This window comes from Aphis gossypii, chromosome 2 (assembly GCF_020184175.1).
Source record: "Aphis gossypii isolate Hap1 chromosome 2, ASM2018417v2, whole genome shotgun sequence".
Taxonomy (NCBI): domain Eukaryota; kingdom Metazoa; phylum Arthropoda; class Insecta; order Hemiptera; family Aphididae; genus Aphis; species Aphis gossypii.
Genome location: NC_065531.1, coordinates 59,264,357 through 59,281,477, shown reverse-complemented (window position 1 = coordinate 59,281,477; position 17,121 = coordinate 59,264,357). Strand labels below are relative to the sequence as shown.

At 25.7% G+C, this 17,121-nt stretch overlaps 1 protein-coding gene across 2 annotated transcripts in view; it reads left to right on the top strand.

The window, feature by feature from the left end:
* The first annotated feature begins 4,464 nt into the window (after window positions 1-4,464).
* The window catches only part of LOC114129933 (protein qui-1), a 176,850-nt gene continuing 164,193 nt past the window's right edge, over window positions 4,465-17,121 (top strand). For both annotated transcript variants that reach the window (XM_050201730.1, XM_050201729.1), the window contains exon 1: window positions 4,465-4,782. The gene's annotated coding sequence lies outside the window, so the exon portion shown is untranslated. The remainder of the gene's footprint in view (window positions 4,783-17,121) is intronic.

Genomic DNA, 17,121 nt, shown 5'->3' with positions numbered 1-17,121 from the left:
TTGAGAGTTATTTTTATACATAAGAAATTTTAAATTTTGAATAGATTTTTTTCTATAAATGTTGATAAACAATTATTCGTTAAAACTCTTGAAAAAATAATACAACATCCCACAAAAGTTTTTCTTATATCAATATAAAATATTAAAAATATATAAGCACGCATTTTTTATATGCATTTCTTGTTAGAATTTTAACAAAATTCGTCAGAATCGCAAAATGTTTTTGTATCTAAGTTTTGAAAATGCATCATAAGTTTCTTCATTCTTCATATTGAAACCACACAATCTACAAAAACAATAAAAACAATAATTTTTATATTTTATTATATTGTATTCCAAGTTTTAATTTGAATAAAATTTCTTACTTAGAGATATATTTTTTAGAAATAAATAGCGATATTAATGTATTTGTTATTATATAAAAATATTATTTATGAAAACTCAAAATTTAAATAAGAATTTTTTTAAAAATATCTTATTATATATTGTATATAATATATATATGGTATTTACAGAAATATGATATAACATTTAGTGTTATATTAGTTGATATAATGTAGTGTAAATATTTATCATTATAACAGTTAAATACTATAATAACCTACTGTAATACTAAATGTAAAATAAATGATGTTCATAGTTATTATAAAAATAAATTACTTAGTAGTACAGACTATAGAATGATAGACTGACAGGTTGTTCCCGCTCTGAATCATTTTTCGTATACTATCATATATCATTGAATTCAAATTTAACAAACCCATAACAGTGACACACTCAATACTTGATATACAGTAGATCGGTACCCACTTACTTACCTTTTTTTTTATCATTATGTATTTTATCGGAACAAACTATAAGAACAATATTTTACGTCCCAGAAATGGTGCAATGTTTAAAAATATCTCGGTATGTAAGAACAAAATTTGATTTATATTGTTGGATATTAGCTTAAATTCATCATTGAGTATACAACAAATTATAAGTTTACACAAATATTTGAAAAAGAAACTCATAAAAAATTCCATCTTAAGTGTTGAAATCTGTAAACCTTTAAAGTATTTCCATTTTATATCGCACTCAGTTAGAAATGTAGAACGAAAAGAAGATTGCAATACGTAATAACACGAGTAATGTTACTCATATAAATTAGTTCTGTATAATCTTTGACCTAAAAAGTCAATTAGTTAAATTTCGTTTATTTATTTGATGCATTCGACGATTATTATTAGTCGACAGCTGTAAAGCCAACTTAGGATGTAAAATGCCGATGAATTCGATTATTAAATAAATTACAGATCTTTCAAGTCGCAGACGGGTACTCAAACCAGTGTGATGAATTGGGATTACAAAAACCATTAGTGTAACAACTTTTTTTGTTACTTTTACTAAAATGAATTTGTATGTATTGGAACAAAGATTCAAAAAAAATTAACTATGGTTTTCAAATGTCTACTGCAAAAAATAATTTACTTTAAAAATGTATCAATTAACTATTATCAATGCATGATGCTTGTATTAGAAATTCCTTACGTACCTGTTTTTTTCATCAAATACGTTTGATGATAAGTAAACAATCTGGATTGATTTTTGGTATTCACGATACATTCATATTTATTTGGAATCAGTCAAAATAACGTAAAAATGTGTTTTTAGTATGTATCAGTGTATTTTATACATAATCCTTTATGTTTTTTATAGGTTTAAATTGCTATTCTTCCCGTTCCTCTTTGTTGGATTCATAATACCGTAGTTCTATTATTATTAATGTAATGACTTTCAATCAATTATTTAAAAATTTAATATTGTTAAATATTTAATGTGATTATAAAAACGTTTATAAAATAATTTAATATAATACGTTAAGTAAAATCATATTCAATTGTAGACGATACACAAAACTAATTAGAAAAATCAACTTGATTAAACTAGAGTATCTATTATTCTTTATTCATCTAACTTATACTTATTTGTTATTTAACATGATAATAAATGTTTAATAAATAGTTTATGACATTATTTAAAAAAAAAGTTTTTTTAGTAATAATTTAATTTTTAGATAAATGTTGTATAAGATGAGTATATTATTATTTTATATTGTGTAGATTGCATATTGAATTCTAAATTTTAATTTTTAATGAAAGCAAATGTGTGAAATGTAAGTTTAGATATATTAACCAAGTTTCATTAAATGAGATTACTTTATATATTTATATATAAGTATATTGTGTACTGGTAAATATCATATTATCATAGTGATCTTAAACGATTTTAAACTTATATTAAAATGCGATTTCAGATTGAACGATTTGTTCGTCCTATGAGTCTGTCAAGCTGTAAAACACATTATGGTGTTGGATAAATCGAAATTAATACATTCTTAATGCGTAAATGCTTCTCTGTACGTTTTAGGTAAACCACTGATGTGTAATGCGATATACGCACCTATACACTTTGGAATGGCAATGGTAAATCTATATTATAATACCTATCCAATCTATTATAATATAATATATCGCTATATAATTGGCGGTGAATGTTTGTGCCAACACAAGCATATTTAAACGCTTAGTTAAATTTATATTCTCGCATAGGTCTAAATAGAAGTAAAGTTTGGTAAGTATTTTGGATAGTGGCGACGATAATAACCTAAAATATTTTTTGTGTGAAGTTAGGCTTAAAAAAAAAACGATTTTGTGTAAAGCTTAACAGAATTAGATGTTTAAACATGGGACTCAAATTTTACAACGTAATGCATGTCAACCATTTTTTTTCAATTTAAAAAAGTGAAATTAGAATTTTAGTCTTTAAAATATACTTTGTAAAATGTGTTTTCTCACTCCAAAAATCCAATATATACCTATAATATGTCACATTTGACTGCAGTTAATGAATTATTTTATCTTTTTTTTTTTTTCAACAATAATGTTAAGACTAATTTGTATAGTTATATAATATAATAATATTATTAAGTTATGCCTACATTATACGATTAGGTTTTATCCCTTAGACCTTTGTAATATATATATAACATATATTTTGTGAACCAAATTAAATACGCAAAACATACTATAATCTTTTGAGCTAAAATACATTTGTGACAGTTGATACATTAAACATAAGTTCCGTACTACATTATCAGAAATATTAATTAAAGAGAATATAAAATAGAGAATTGAAAGTAATCGATTAACCGTTTGTATTAATATCAAGAGGTTTTACGTAGAAATAATTGGTTTTAGTGGTCTATTATAAAAACAGTTTGATGATAAAATATATCAGTGCAATTGATGATTACTGTAATCTTAAAAAAATTGCACTATCAAGAATAATAATTAATAGGTTATTGATTGATTATAAGTTAATTTACTATAAATTCATTGTTATTTTCAATTACTTTACGTTGCATTCCGTAGATATTCATAATTCATATAGATTTAAATAGCGTATTTATAAATTTCTCATTTATTATACTCAATCGAATATCATATCGTTCTTTTATGTTGTATTTTGTAAATTTTAATAAACTACGCTCAGAAAGGTAGGTACTGGAAAACGAATTTAATTCATTAACCCATTAATGATTATGTACCCACATTGCCTATTTACAGCGCCGTGTGACCAGATGCCTCATATTAAGACTACCATAATTCAGTGCATATTTTTTTACCGTCATTGTAATATTTTTTATACGATCGAAACGCACGCGACCATATCTCTTGGCCCAGAGGGAATAGTGCGGGATATTAGAAAATAATATATACATATATATATATACCGGAGAAACGTAAATTTTTATCGGAAAAAAAAAACTCGAAACGTTCTGTAAATTCGTCGAAAACTGCTAATAAAAATCGGTGCGATTCGGTGGATTCAGCAGCAATCGGTTGTCGTACAGCGATGGCCGTGCGACCGTTGTAATCGTCGCGGGAGAGACTAAGAGAGGTCATCGCGGTCATTATGCCGAACGTGTATTGGATTCCGACGAGCTAGCGTGTACCAATTTTGAAATGTAGAAAAGAAGAAATTATATTTTTGATAACCGTCTCGTGCAGCAGGTTGCGGAGAAAAGTTTTTCGTTTCGGAAAAGTCACGTGTTGTGCACCGTATCGGGAGGTGCAGGACCTTCCCCGCATCGCTCCTGCGTACAATATATTATATTATTATATGCGGCCCGAGTCGGAGTCGTCTCTCGTAGACGCGCGTAATCGCGGTCGTTTTGACGGCGGCGGCGGCGGCGTGGCGGCGGCGGAAAGAAAAAGTAAAACCACCGCCGTCACACCGCCACCGAACTGGCGGGTCGCGGGCGAGTTTCGTCGACGGGGTGCGGTGCACTCACTCGCGCGACAGGGCGCCCCTTGTGTATTCTCTCGCTATGGTCAGCCACCGTTGCCTGGGGGACTGCCGCCAGCACGGCGACGCGGAAAAGCCGGGAAACGCGACGCGCACACGGGGAAAAACCCGCGCGTCATCAAGTGTTGCACCTCTTTAACGTTTGCACGCCACGGCCGTACGCACGGCGAACCTCTCAGTCGCGCGTTGTTCGCCCGTGCCCGTCGCCGCCGTCGTCGTCGTCGTCGTCCGCCGTCGTGCCAGCGATATATTTCGACATCATCGCACTTTCCACGCGAGTATATAACTTTTTGATTTTGGTTCGGTTTCCGGTTCACTCTCTCTCTATCTCTCCGTGTTCCCTCCCACCACCGTATCGCGATAAGTTCACTCGCGTTCCATCGACGGTGTTTGGCGGTTTTTTTTTCACCGAATTTACTGGACATCGATGTAAGTACCATATAATAATATTATGCATCGCCGCATACGACCACCATATATTATTATTCTATTGCAATATACCTCGGCACTCACTGAATAATTTATTATTTCGCCTTTGTCGAGTCCGATGCGTTAAAAATAATAACCTAGTACTATACCAATCGTGTTTACCGTATACCGTTTTGGACGACTTGAGGTTTTCTGTAGCTCGTTAACGAGTCACGAGTATATAGTTAAAAGTTTATTTTTTTTTAAATTTTATAACAATAAAAAATTCTTTATTTACACCGTCAGTAATCAATAAAAAATGTTTCTAGAGATATATTTTTATTTTAAAATTCAAGTTTATTATCACGAGTGTTTATTTTTATTCAAGATTATTTAATTTTATTTTTTATAAAAATATTTAAAATACGTTGTTTTCTCGTAACGCCATCGATCTATATAGGCACTTATGGAATGAAAACATAATTCTTCAACAGCATATCATTTATTTTATTTTCACTAAACATTTTATTAGGTATGTTTATCATGAATAAAATGTGAAAAAATACAGGAAATATAATGTTATTGTATATTTTTAAAAACGCAATAATATTCAATAGTTTGGATAACTACGAGAAAGTCGTAAGTCGAAGGTCGAAATACTATCACTATTTGAACCCATATTCGTACACAATGTTTAAACAAATAATTATAAACGCTTGTAACCAATTTGGTTAAAATATTTTGTGAACCTGAAACTAATTCATACTTTATTTAGAACGGTAATCATTTTTCGACCCACTTGAGCGTAGTTGTAATAGATTTAATTTTCAAACAAAGCGATAACAATACGCTTACTAATAGAACGGTCGAGTTTAAGTACTTCCGGTATTATACAGACATTTGTATATTTTATAAGTTGTCGATCAAATATTTAAGATGTCCGATGTAAATACTTCCCTATATTGCTTCTATATGCATTATACATAAAACACCATATAAATGGAAAGCGATTGTTATTGATTGGATGTAATAAATATGCTCTTATATATAAAATTAACATATTATATTCCATAAAACTCTGAAAAATTATAATTATTAAAAAGCACAGAAACTTAAAAAATAAACACTTATAATTATTTGCGTGAACATTTTTAATGTCGTCAATGAAGAAAATACGTTTACTTATTTATATTATACATAAACAATGTTAAATTAAAAATAAATAAATTTAATATCAATTTTATAATTGTAGGAAACCAGAATATTTCGGTATTCATAATCTTATCTTTCCTCTTCAATATGTGACATTTTATTAAAATTAAAAATTAGAACGCATATTATATAGATTATATAGTCATAATATTATTATTATAGAAATCATAATTCCATATGTGCATATATTACTCGGCGTTCGTTTTAATACATCTATTTGTTTTAATTGTATCATTGCTACAATATGGTATATTCTACGTCCTTCCTTGTTTTATTGATATTAATCAGCAAGTGTATCTTTATTTTAAGACAATACATTTATTTAATTTAAATATATTTATTTTTTTTTCATATTGTAATAAAATATGTTTTGTCATTACCTTAGAAAAAAAAATAGATAACGTGTATTTATATTTTTTTTTATCGTATTTTTAACTCTCTATAACCAAAATATCAAAATCCTGTAATCAATATATAAAATATAATAACATTTAATATATTTTACAATTTGTATCTACTCTAAAGAATTCTGCATTATAATATACGATATATAACAACGTCGTATCGATGAACAAATTAAACGTATTGTGGAAGTACTACGAACCACTTAAGGTCAATTAAAGCCACATTTAATTCTAGAACGAGGGTAAAAACTGATACATATATATATACACACAATATAATATAAAGGTATATCTATATAGGTATTTCTTATTCCCAGGAAATAAATACGCGATAACAATCCAAAAATAATCGGTTTTCGTTTACGATTTTCAATTTGTCTTGAATCGCTGTCCGTTGAACTATAATAACGAGTAAAAATTCCTGTGTAATGAATAAAAATACAACGTCATTTACTAAATGAATATTATGCACTTATTGTAATATTATTATAATTATTAATTTAGAATCTTTAATTAGATGTGTTATATCTATTTGTGTTTTATGACCATTAACATCTTGCACTTCCACGTATATAGTATCAATCGTGATTTCAGATAAATAGGGATGATGAGTAATAATTATTATTAAACATATTTCAGTTTTATTTTATTCAACATTTTCGGTGGACATAGTTTTATTGATTTTTACTTTTTGAGCTAGTAAATACATGTACAATATATAGTTTCGAAGCCGCAACGAATTCCTGAGATTCATTACACAGATTATTACTTCTAACTCTGCTTCTTTCTATTTTGTTGTCCACTAAAAGTTGTGCACGTTCGACGGTCTAAAGTTATTTGCGTCCTTAACTTATCCTACCCAGCTATAGTCAAACATTTTGAAATTATTACTAATGGTTTTGTAACTAGATATGATGAAATATGACGTTATATTGTATTGAAGAAGAACAAACTAGAGAAAATATAGGTGAATGTTGTTTAGAGAGGGTGAGCATTATCGAAATTCAGACTAAAAGTTTGAAAGGGAATGTTGTATACTAGAGTTTAGTAATGCTTTCAAAGTAATACGAACAATAGGATATTGTGAAGGTAAACAAAAATCGTTTAGTAATTTAATGCCAAGTAGTATTTCATATCAAAATACTTATACTTGATACTGAATATAATGCCAAGTAATGATTTATCCTTAAACGATTTAAAAATAAATTATATATAACTAGAGTTCACAATACATTTTTAAGAGTTTACTTAATTCGTGTTTTAAAAATTATTTTTTTGATTTTTTACATAAAAAAAGAATATAGCGTAGAAAATGTATTTTTAATATTATTTTGGTATGCACCGACTGATCTATAACGTTTTGTATTATGAATTGACTTCAGTATGTTTATTTTGAACAATTATTTATACGTACTGAAATGTGTGGTTATTGTACTAGGTACCTATATACATATATTGGTCCTTATAATAATGAAATTACTAATGAACCTGATAAAGAAGCCTACTATATGATCAAGAATTCTGGAAAATCTTCGTTGGTTGTTACTTTTGAGTTTAAAATGAAAAACAAACTAATAATACTTAATGTTATATTGTAATAATGGTTCTGGGTCAATCGACCGACAACCAAAATACCGACAATACAATCAACAAATAGAGATTATTACCGACAAAAATATATAAAATAGTCATTTAATTTCACTATCAATGTATTCTTGTATTAAAAATTATGATGTTGATAATATAGTAAGTTAATTAATTAAATAAATAAACAAATAATAAAAATATCACTATTTTTTTTTTTTTTTGTTATGTTATATAATAATAATTGACAATTGTTTTGTAATAAAAAATAATATATAATTGAATATAGTAAATAATTACAAATGTATACAATTATTCGTAATATATAATAAAAAAAATATTAAATACAATAAAAATATTGTGTACATATATTAATACGATTGTAAAGTGTAGATTATATGGTTAAACTGTGATCAATACCTTAACGTGTCTTACCCTCATGAATATTAAAAGTATTCAACCGTTATTCAAGTTTACACTGAATATTTGTTGGACGTGGCTTTAGAGCCACTCAAATAATTCCTTGGATATCTGCATCAATCATAAATGTTTCTTTTAAAGTTTCTAGATGAACGTAAACAGATCAATATTTATATATATAACGTTCTAATCTCTGATAATTTCGGTATATACCACATTATTTTTAGTCTTTATTTTATGAAATAACGAACCATGTGCTAATTTTTAAATTTTCAGCAATTATCTATTGTCCTATGACATATAAGTACTGGATGAATTAAACCATATTTAATTTTCATTTAATTTTTTAATTTTTTTAATATTCATCATGGGCAGATTTTTAAAATAATAATATAAATATTACATTAAATAATGGTTTGTCGATATTTCGGTTGTCAAAAGATTGTTCTCTTTCATGAAATAATAACACAGATAATTAAAATAAATTATTTCATCACATGAGACATTAGTATACATTAGTAGACATATTGTTTAAACTATATATAAAATCTAGGTAGAGAAATATTGTTAAATTATTTATAAAATAAATGCTGATAAAGGTAACTTTCCCAATTATTCCCAGTACGATAGAAAAACACAAGTTATAGATATCTAAGGCATAAATACTCTGTAATTTTATTTCGTTTCCTACACTAAGAAATTTATTGACCTTTATGAGATCAAAAGACCGCAGTAGACCATAAATACACTAGTAGGCTGTAGACTAAACTCTAGTACATCATAGTTGCCGGTCGTTATAGTACTTTAACGTCGTTAGTTTCGAAATATATATTGTTTATTTATTCTTAATGTATATTGTACAATAATTTATTATGTGAATTAATAATTTATTACTCTCACTCTGGAAAAAATTAAATTATTTAAATCATAAAATTTTATTAAAAAAAATTAATGGTAAAAAAGTAATTTGTATTTCCATTCAATAATAAGTTAGTATTTTGTATTAAATTCAATTCTGATAGATAGTATTATGTGTATTATTTATTCTGTCAGATGTAATATTAAAGAAAAAATAATTTTACAGCCATTCTATCAAAGTTAAAAATTTACTTTGGTTTTCTCTAATGATTAATGATATTAACCAAAGGGAGATACATATTAATATTTACGTTTTGCTTGACGCTGACAATATGATTATCAATAAGTGAAATAATTACACGGTGCACTAATGAACTTGTTTTCGAATATACAGTTATTCGAAGCACCAGTGGTTGATTGTAATGGTTCTGGGTAGGAGTAACGTCAGCACTTTTAAAGTTCAGTCGAATGTGGTTCATTAAATCGTATAAGTACGAGATGGATATCGGAGATGTACTACTAACAATATTCAACCTCATATGGCAGAATCTTCAATTTTGAAATTATATACCAACATGTTAAAAATTATAATGATCTCATCCATAGTTATATTACAACGATCTAGAAGTTTATTACAAATAGACATAGTACTATTATGCTAATGGAATGTAATACAAATTTGATAATACCATATAATTTTCAAATGTTTACTATATACCATTATTTATTGTTTTATATTTAAAACATATTGAGGAACAAAATCTGATAATTATTAGAAAGGAGTGCTTAATTTTGAAATGCAGGGCGTATCTTTAGTATGGTTAAAGTAAAATCGTTATTAGGACCGAGTACAAAACATATGTAAATATAATATACATAATATAATATATTAGTATATCACAATGAAAATGAATAATTTAGAATGTATGTAATTCATTAATATTGTTTGGTTATTATTATTACTATCATTGCATATGTATAAACATCTTCCAGTATAATTCGTGTAGTAAATGCAATAAAAACAATTGAATAAATGTAAACTGTTTAATGTTGATATAAAACTACCGTATTGTGTTTATTTTTCTTGACGAATGACGAAGTTAATTAATAACTATTGAATGTCACTATAACATCGAAAGCGTTTCGTTATCTGAGATCTCGAATTAGAGGCAATTATTATAATTGCTTTAAAAGCGTTTTGGAGGGCGGAAGTCTACTGTAACTGAAACACTGGCCGAAATTTAGACTTATTATTAATTTATGAAGTAATTTGACAGGATTACTTTCTCGTTTTTAACTTAATTTTAAGATCTCTTATTTGCATTTTTCATATATTTTTTATAATATTCTTTATTATTTGTTGGAAGACGATCTACTGCTTTAGATATTATATTAATTATTTTACTATTAGCGATACTGCATGTTTAATACATTTTTGCTAAAAACGATCATTTTAAAATGTTATTATATATTGTGTATACTGTGTAATAATATACGTTAAATGTTTCGAGTGCCCATAAATACTATTTTTAAATTACAATAAAATAACTTAAATCGTTATAACTCTAATCGTTATTTTTGTAAAAATAAAACTACAAAAAAAAATTAAATATCAATTAACAGTAAAAAATAAGTCAAAATATTAAAACAAATACACCATGTGTAAAAATTCTAATACAAATATTTCCCAAAAAATTTAAAAACTAAGGTATTTTGTTTTTTAGTTATACCGAAAAATATCAAATCCCAGGTATCGCTTAAAAAATTAAGTTATTCCTTAAATATTAAATGTTTTACTTTTGACTTTCTAAAATGCCAACAATAAATCAAATAAATTCCAACATTTTAAACAATAAAACCTAAATAATGTTATTATAAGAAAAATGGTATTCAAAAACAAAAAGAAATCACTCATAATCATAAGATAAATACATTCATCGCTTCATTGACAACTCAAAATGCACAAACAAATTTCTTCAAATTCACGAATAGTATTAAAAATAATAATATAAATTCATTATATACTCACAGTTACTAGTGCTAAGTATTCATTTTATCGATTAACTTATACATATTATATTATTTATTATTAATTATTATACATTTTTAACACTTAAACTTTTAGAATTCAAGGCTCTGATCCATAAATTTAATTTTCTAAAGTAGGAAATGTTCTAACTTTTCAAAATGTACTTTTAATTAAATCAATTTATATTTTATACATGCAAAGTATAAATACTGTGTAGTTACTTTAGGGTAGAACGATTATTTAAATCATAATCTTTGAATTTATTACAAAATATGCATAATTTATTGTACATTCGTCATAATCGAGATGGTTGTATTTCCGAGCAATAATATAATTTTGTTTAAATATTTATTCTCTCGCGGTCTTGTACACTAAAGTGAACCAAAACTCAAAGCTAATGGATGATAAATTAATACGAACTTAATCCATTTTATTTGCAGAATTACTTTTATCATTCAAATAATAATTGTTAAGACGTGCAACTAATTTCATATTCATATTATGAGTATTTAATATTATACCTATTGTAGTATGTATGTATAAAGTGGAAAATAAATACATATGAATAGGTAAAGTATTAAAACGAATTTAAATCTAAAACTAATTACAAGATGATTTTAATGTTCCTTTATGTTTAATATTAAAACTATTATAGGTATTATAATGATAAAATTATTTCATACCATAAAATAACTACTGTTGTATGTAAAAATGTTATACACATATATAAAGGTTCTTTATTCAAGCCTAGACTACAAAGATTAAAGCTTCTACTGTACAAAACTATATAAACTAAGAAAGTTCAAAAACAAAAAGTTTATTCAAATAAAAAAATACATATATCTTAGGCAATGCATATGCTATGTCACGATCAGTTGAAAATCGATAACTTTCTCTGAACTAATTTATTTAGATAAAATAAAAACTATAAGACTTGTTAGTTGTTCAGAAATGTTTAGTTTGTAGTAAGAATGATAATCTGAGGTAAATATGTGGAAGTGACACCATATTTTTTATAAAGTACGTTTTGCTGTTTTTTTTTTTAAAAAAAAATGGTAATTTTAAATTAAAATAAAACCTACCTATTTTATATTCAATATAATTTTCATATTTCAAATATCTCTTGGTTCTGTGAATATTTTTTAATTTACTTAAAATGCATTTATTTATCTATTTTTTGTAAGCCATTTGTTATAAATGATCAACTGAAAATACATTTTTAAATTATTAATTTAATTTATGCTCATTGTAATGACGAAATTAAAATATATTATTTTTTTTTTTTTTTTTGATACCTAAGCCCTAGGTAATTTATAATATCCTTTGTACGCAATGTTGAATGTTGATTTATAAACATTAAACACTTTATATATACATAAAAATTATTGAGTTATAAATTGAAAACACAAAATTAAACAATTGTTTAATATTGATGACATTGAATTTAAATTATCTGAGAGTTAAAAATATATAGTTAACAACTAGATAATTTTAAACTACTAATTTTAAACTTTTAAATGTAGTTAGCTTTAATAAACTTACTGATTAAAATATGTGTTGAACTTTGTAAATTCAATGTTTTCTAAAAAAAAAAAAAAAATCACACGTAGAACCCAAAATATTATAAATACAAATAATAGATTGACTGATTAAAAATGTTTTAAATTATAAATAATAAGTAAAACTATTTAATTTTCGTCCATAAGAAAAGAAAGGTTTTTAGAAAATTACTATTAATGAAGAGTATTATTTTTTTTGCTTTAAAACTTTAAGGAGAATTCGTATTTTATTTTTCAACTAAGTCGAAAAATTAAAAAAAATCATTTATAATTGCATGTATTATGTTAATTATTTTAATAATTATTAAATAAAAATATACCACAAGGTTATTAGTATTATGTAATGATCTTAAAATCGTTAAAGTTAAAATTATTAAATACTTACATTTAATATTATGTGTAAAACTGCTAAAAAATTTTTAAATAATGTAGAAAAAGCTAATTGATTTTGGTTTTATATTAAAATAAAAAAAATTATAATAGAATCCCGGAATTGATTACACTATTAGTGATATAAATATTATAAAATAAAAATACAAATCCACTTATTAAAATAAAGTCTACAGAATAGTATATTTTATAAATTGAATTTTTCAAACTCATATTCTTTTTTGTGTATTTGAGCTTTTGAGTAAAGTAGGTACGTAACATTATCACAACTCTAATAATGTCATTCAATTGTGAATCAGGTCGTTCGATATTGAATATATATTAAGTTCGGTCACCAGAGAGTAGAGCTAAACTGTTACAGCAATCAGATCAAACTGAATGGAAATGTTATATTTTTTTATTATAGTTTCCTGGTTTTTATTTCGTTTTATTATCAATAATTGTTGTGTTACGTCGAAATTCCACATCCATCGCCTAAAAAATGAATTGAACCTTAAAATTAATCGATTATTCAAAGTTTGTCCAACCATAGGTTATAACTGATAAATTTACTTACAGTACATTAAAATATATTTGTATGTATTAAATGCGTTTGAAAATAGGCATTTTTAAAATAATATAGATAAGAATATTTACTAAAAATAATGTTCTTAATCGTGGAACTAGTCGAAATGTTATTTTAGATTTATAATAATTAATATTTAATAAAACTGATGTAATACTCAATAACGACGGGGTGAATGGACGATCTGTGAAAAATAAAACAAATGTTATTTATTTTTATAGCCTGCAATTTCCAAGGTATAAACGGTTCATTGGGCTTATTGGCTATAATTAATTAAAGTCTGTAACTGAAGTAACTTGTGAAAATAATTATTATAATATTTATTATTCATCAAAATATTTTAATAAATTAAAATAATCGTATTATTTTCAAATCATTAAGTATTATATTAATTTTTTTTTAATAAAGATGTTAAACTCCATTTTTTCTACGTGTAATTATTTACTATTAAATTAGATTATGATCTGAGTGAGACATAATATAGTATTGGAAATTTTGTTTGTTTTAATAATGTATGAGGTAAGTAGTAGGAATTGGGGTTCCAAAAGAGGTTTGCTAAGTTGACAGTTAATACTAACATTTTAAATCGAACACAGACTGTTTTTGAGTGCAGATTATTGAGAAATCTACTCTCTTTTTTGGTTTCTTTAAAACACTTTATCGATTGTGATTTAATTTCGTAGTTTTGATACTACCCGAAGCATCAATCGACCATTTTTTTATGTTATCAACTTTATTATTTATAAAAATGTAATACACATAATATATAGAAAAAATAAGAATAATACATATGTAAGTATATTGTATATAAACATTATATCAAATATTATTAAAACCAGTCATCAGGATAGATCCAAGGATCATGACCCAGATTCTATGTTCAAAATATTTGTAACTCGACGACAGCCAACATCGTTCTACCGTTAGAATGATTAAGCACATCACATAATTATGATTATTGATGAAATTTTAATAACTAAAATGTTGTAGTAAGTATAATGAAATGGTCGTGTATACTAACACAAAATACCTAGTATAACTAGTGCGAAGTCAACGATACCTTTACACGTAGTAATATCGATGGGAGAGGACATAATTAACGGTACCTTAAATTGTTAAACCTGATTAAGATACAAATATATATTATGTTTTTGGTGTTAGTATGTGGTGAGTGGTGGTGAATGGTGTTCTTTTATAAATAGGTTGCATTTCAACGATGAGGTTTTGACTTATTTATATCCATAAGGATTAAAAGTATACAATTTAATGGATACATTTGATAATACACACACAATATAATATATATTATTAGATTTACGAATTATATTTCTAATGGTGTCTAATATTACAAAAATAATAGTCACAAAATAATATAAAATGTCCGGCACTAACTAGCGCCTCGACCGTGTTTAGGCAAGCTAAGCTTTCATCATCAAACTTTATAAAATTGAGATGTTTAAATTACAAAACAATAATACACCATTGTATTGCAACATGGTGTTTAATACTGGTTAGATTCGTAATAGTATTTTCAACATTTTTCCATTATCGTATTTATTTTCTTATTTTGATAAATGAGTGAACAAAAATCTTCGTCCATATATAAAATTTAAAATTCTTCAGAAATTATCTGTCTAATAACGAATACATTTTATGTATACGTTAAATGATGGAATGTCGAGAATATGTCAATCATAATCATCAACCTCTTGCTATTAAGCAGTATGATACAATGCATTAGTGCAATAATAAAACGGATACCTATTTCTTCTGATCGACAAATCTCGTCGAAATAATCTGTCGTTATATATTTTTTAAAGGTTCACTTTATTGTATTGAGTTTATAATACAAAGAGGTCTACGAAATTGTATTTTTCAATTTGATTTTTAACAAATGCAATTCTCTGCATAAATTATTACTTGATTGATGTACATTATATAAGATCTTCCAATTTTTTTTTGTGACAAAAACATTAAAGTTCGCATAACAACACTAACGTAATCCCCACCATTTGTGTCACGCAAAATTTGAATGATACTGTATAACATTCTTGCAGTTCCTTTAGAAAAACATATCAAACTCGTTATATATTTTAAAACTTTGCAATATTCCCGAAACAAGATAAAAGAACTTTATTACACTCACAATTGGAATTGGTTTATACATATAAAAGTTTATCCTTCGAGAATATTCAGAATAATTAATAGTGTCATCGGAAACAATGTCGGTAGGCGAAACATAGAATTTATGTAATACTAATAATAATTAATTTAATAATTTTACTGTATTATATAGTAATGTATATATAGATATATAATTTTCATAACTAAACTAGATATATATGTGTGTGTGAATATTGTGCGAAGGAATTTAATACCGAGAGACAAGGAAAGAATTGTGATTAATGACTGAATAATGAAAAGAGGGACGAACCTTGGTTTCATTAATCCAGTTGTAATGGAGACCCTGGAGACTAAAAGAACAAACATAGATTATTTATTTTTTTACTCAGAACACGCGTCTATTCTACTATAAATGATGACGTAAAGTATTGGAAGATTGATTTATTACTTTGACGAAAGAATTTCCTCGATAATATATAGTTTTTATTATTATTATTACTTTTTTAGGGCATTTTTTAACTCTGTAAATGTTTGAACGTCAAGTAAACGATATTAAACGAAAAACTATAGATTTTATGAAAAATAAATTATATTTAGTAAATTTTCTATGTATAAATATAAAATCAAAAAAAATATATACTGATCATTTCATTGAGCTATGGTGTAAGATACTAATTTATTTTTGGAAATAAAAATATTAGTTTTTAAATATTGTAAATATTTAATAATTCATAAAATATTGTTTAAAAAAACACCAATCAAATTGAATAACATGTTATATTAGGATGATAATATCAAAATCAATAAGTTGAAAATCATGAAAAACAAAATAGTTAAATTTTTTAGATTAAATTTAAATTCAGATTTATTTGTGTTAAGGTAAAACAATTATCAGTTGAATGCATATCTGATATGAAATAAAAACAATATAGGTAATGATTTTATTTTCATAATATGTTTATTATAAAGGACTATAATTAAATTTTTTTTACTAACAGTAAAATCGATTACTCTATAGAATGCTATCCATATCAAAAAGCATTTTAATGTACTTGAAATAAAAAGCTTTTAACAAAAGAGTATTTGGAAACATAAGGTTTAGATTGTAGTTGCTTGGTTTTATTTTCCATCAGATTATATTGATCTTTTTTTTTATGGCTTTGCCTTTTGAATGATTTTTAAACAATACGATAAATATTATGTAGAGATCTAAAA